The 4,764-nt window shown below is 38.4% G+C and overlaps 1 pseudogene; it reads left to right on the top strand.

Annotated features, from left to right (window-relative positions):
- LOC111954613 (spastin-like) overlaps window positions 1-4,764 on the top strand; it is a 51,408-nt pseudogene that overhangs the window by 31,562 nt on the left and 15,082 nt on the right.

The raw sequence follows: 4,764 nt of genomic DNA, 5'->3' as shown, positions 1-4,764 counted from the left end.
AAACACCTAACCCTTAACCCCTAACTTTACCCTAACCCACTCAACACATTTTCCTTACCGTAAGCTACGAGGCAATTGGTTTTCTTAGTACGCAGGGCCAGCCTGTGGCTGGTGAACGATGTCCAGTTCTCTATATTAGTGAGAGCCAGGTTGTATTCAGCATAGTGACACAGGACATCCGATAAGCAATGAGAAATATCAGCAGAATTGTTTTAGTAAGAAGTACCTCCAAAAACCATACCTGTTCACTAAAGTTTTTGTATGCCTAATGAACACAACCCAGGTTTACTTTTGAGTGAGGTCTCTCTGCCACAAGGTAGCACTGTTAAAGGGCAACTTCGCCACATTTAACATTTGGTTTGTTATTATGAAGTATTTAGTGATATCATACACATATTTTTAGTGTACTTTTATGATTTCATGGCTATTGACTGTTTAGTGATGAGCGAAACTGGAAATTGCTTCTCTGTGATGTTTTCTAGCAGGATTCCCTCAGATGACTAATAAAATAAATGATGAACAGTTATTTTCAGCTATCTATAGAACATGTCTGTAGTTTCCTGATCTTATTGGAACTCCCTGCTATATGTTGCTCTGGTTGTCTTCGTCTAATACAGAAATGGGCAACTGGCGGCCCRTGGGCCGCCTACCCTTTTGTAGGCCATCGGACCAATAAATGTTTTGTATTTTTATATAGTATATATTTTTGGGAACTCAGTCGGGATCTCAACTTACTGTCATAATAAATGTTGTTCTAACAGGCCTACATGTTGTTTGGACATTTGTTTAAGACGGTTGYWAAGATTAAACTTGACTGTTATTGTTGGAATCACTATTTCGGATGTAGAAGTTGTGCTAGCTAGCATGCTAGCTAACCATCAGATACAGTAACTTATGGTTAGCATCTTTTCATCATTTTTGAGTGTAATGCAGTTGATTGGTGACAGTGACATTAACCTATATTCAGAATGATATTCATGCAAGCCAAAAGGAATGTGAAATGCACTTAACTTATRACATAAGCTTCGTCTGGGATTGCTAGCCAGCTAAGCTAACAGCAGACTGGGAAGAGCATTGCATCATGGGAGGTGAAATGCACCTTGGGAATTGTTAATAATAAGCATTTCACGGTTAGGTCTACACCTGTTGATTTCGGTACATTTGACAAATAAAATGTGATTTGAGTATACTGTAGACGAGAGCAATGCAGRGGCTTAAAAAATGACAAAMTAGGAATCGTGCAGTATGACTAACAAAAGCTATAAAACATCATTGTGTATCAAATTGTACAGTAGTTCATATACACTGAGTGTACAAAACATCCTTTGGTCTAAGTTACACACCCTTTTGCCCTAAAAACAGCCTGAATTCATCGGGGCATGGACTCTACAAGGTGTCGAAAGCGTTCCACAGGGATGCTGGCCCATGTTGACTCCAAGCTTCCCACGGTTGTGTCAAGTTGACTTAATGTCCTTTGGATGGTGGACCATTCTTAATACACACAGGAAACTGTTGAGYGTGAAAAACTCATCAGCGTTGCAGTTCTTGACACAGTCAAACCGGTGCGCCTGGCACTTACTACCATACTCCATTCAAAGGCACTTACATATTTTGTCTTCCCCATTCACCCTCTGAATGGCACACATACACAATCCATGTCTCAATTGTCTCAAGGCTTAAAAATCCTTCTTTAATCTGTCTCCACCCCTTCATCTACACTGATTTAAGTGGATTTAACAAGTGACATCAATAAGGGATCAAAGCTTTCACCTGGGCAGTCTATGTCATGGAAAGAGCAGATGTTCCTAATGTTTTGTACACTCAGTGTATCCTAGCAGCATAATAACTGGTTATAAAGTGGTGGAATTGTCCTTCAAGTCTTCGAGGCTTACCCAATGGTAACACATTCTCAAACTGTTTCTATTCACAGGCGATTTGCAAAACGGGTGTACGTGGCTTTACCAACAGAAGAGGTATGCTAAGAAACCTATTATCTCCATTTACAATTGTAGCCATACAGTAAACAAATCACATTCCCCATGCAATTTTCCCTGCAAAAATGTGTACAATTGTGTGTTGTGTATAGACACGGCTAAAACTGGTCAAGAACCTTTTAGGGAAGCACGGGAATCCTCTCACACAGAAAGAACTGTCCCAGCTTGCCAGGTAAACTGAATTTGAAACCTACCTAGTATGTTATGTACTTTTAGATATCCTTTACCATGGTTTGAATGAACTTTGTTCAAAAGGTAGTTGATAGAGCTATAGATATAGCAATAGATCATGATATCCATCTATCTTTATAATATAGAATGTTTTGTTCTCTGTAATCCTTTCAAAATGATGGATAAATAGAGATACCAATAGATATATTGATATATAAAGAAGAATAGAGACATAATGGTATATTTTAAATGTTTGCTATCTCTTTATGCTTTCAGAATCACATACYGATTAAGAGATTGAGATAGATATACAGTCACGTCTAAAATTATTGGCAACCTTGATAAAGACGAGCAAAACTATATTATTGTATATAATTGCTCAGAGAAAGAGATTTTGTTTAACAAGTCATCTAAAAAAGATAGGCGTCAATKATTGGCAMCCCTGTTTTCAGTACTCCGGCACCCTCCCCCTGCAAGGATAATGGTACTGAGCCTTTTTCTCAAATGTTTTATGAGATTGGAGAACACATGCAGAATCTCTACAGATCCTTGATATCCTTTGGTCTGCGCTTATGGACCGCCCCCTTCAATTCAAACTACAGGTTTTTCAATGGGGTTCTCAGTTCGGAGACTGAGATGGCCATTGCGAAATAGATTTTTCTGGTCAATTAACCATTTCATTGTGGATTCTGATGTGTGCTTGAGGTTATTGCTTGGGGTTATTGTCTTGGTGGAATATCCACTTACGGCGAAGTTTCAGCCTCCTGGCATAGGCAACCAGATTTTTGCCTAAAATGTCCTGGTAGTTGCTACAGGTTCATGATGCCGTTGACCTTAACARGGAACCCAGGACCAGTGGAAGTAAAACAGGCCCATAACATCCAAGATCCACCACCATATTTTACAGTAGATATTATTGATTGGGGGGGCGAGGGGGTTGATAGTTACTTATCGGGATATTCTTTTTGACAATATCGCAACATGTTTGTGCTAGTTGGCTGTAACTGCACCAAAAGTCCAGTATTTTTCCTTCATAGCTTGTCCTCCATCTTCTTTTTAAACAGGGAGCCAATTTGTTTTCATCACTTTTATTTCCATGACTGATCAAAACTTGTTTTCTCATGGCTCTCTCATGTCACTGCAGCAGACATGTTGTGAGCAATATGTTTGGACCATGGAATCGCAATAAAGTCACAGTATTGAATCGCAATACATATTGTCGACACCTAATTATCATGATAATATCGTATCGTTAGGTCACTGACAATTCCCAGCYCTAGTAGGTATGAGGTTATTTTCTTCATATGCATCCTTCTTTCAACGCCAAGCTGTATTTTCATGTCATYTGACCATAGCAACTGTTCCAATCCCAGTGCTAATGCCCTTTAGCAAASTCCAGGAGTTTACATTAGTTGGTTGCTCTCAATAAAGGCTATTCTTTCTGGCAATCCTTCCAAAGAGCCTATTGGCATGGCGGTGGCGTCTAATTGTAGATTTGGAGACTTGGTGACCCCAAGATGTGACTAAGTTCTGTAATTTTCCAACTTTGGCCTTTGAATATTCTTTGCCTCCCGAACTATCTTCCTTACTGTGTGTGGGGACAAGATACACTTTTGTCCAATACCAGGCAAGTTTACTGCTGTTCCAGTGGTTTGAAACTTCTTAATTGTTACCCTAATAGGTATTCTTTTTCTTAAATTTTTTTGTACTCATTGCCTGATTTTATGATGTTCAACAACCATTTGTTGCTTTTTTGTTTGCGAATTTTCCCATGGTGATGGATGACAAAGGGATTTTACATGCGTGTTGCCTCATTGTTATATCCCAGTGAAACAGGAAGCCAGAATATAGTTCCTTAAAATTAGATTAGCTTAAAAAAGTAGAATGTAAATGCAGATTAGAATTAATAGTTAGGGTTGCCAATCATTTAGATACCTGTCTTAAATAAAATGTGTATATATTAYTTGTTAAACAAAATCTATTTATCTAACCAATTGTATTAGTATAAAATAATATAAATAAATAACAACTGGAGCCTATAATATAGCTCAGTATTTGTATTATTTATTTTTGTTGTTTTTGCTCATCTTTATCAATGGTGACAATCATTTTGGAACTGTCTGTATAGAGATCTAAGAGATCTAGATTAAGATATTGTGGTATAATGGAAATACTTGGTGTATGTGTAATCCTTGCAGAATGACAGAAGGMTACTCTGGCAGTGACCTGACCTCGCTGGCCAAAGATGCTTCCCTCGGTCCCATCAGAGGTAAGCAGCACAATTCATTCAAMCCTTTGAATCGATACAGCAAAAATGTGTCTAATTGTTTCCTAATGCAATCTCTTTCAATTCTCAGAGTTGCGTCCAGAACAAGTCAGGAACATGGCCGCAAACGAGGTACGTTTACACTATTCACTGTATACATCACACTAAGGCTGAATACATTTTTTTTTAAACACTTCGACCAATCAAATCAAATCAAGTTTATTTTATATGGCCCTTCGTACATCAGCTAATATCTCGAAGTGCTGTACAGACACCCAGCCTAAAACCCCAAACAGCAAGCAATGCAGGTGTAGAAGCACGGTGGCTAGGAAA

This window comes from Salvelinus sp. IW2-2015, linkage group LG1, assembly GCF_002910315.2.
Source record: "Salvelinus sp. IW2-2015 linkage group LG1, ASM291031v2, whole genome shotgun sequence".
In the NCBI taxonomy this organism is placed as follows: domain Eukaryota; kingdom Metazoa; phylum Chordata; class Actinopteri; order Salmoniformes; family Salmonidae; genus Salvelinus; species Salvelinus sp. IW2-2015.
The sequence above is the reverse complement of the archived record's forward strand: the minus strand, read 5'-3'. Positions and strand labels throughout refer to the sequence as shown.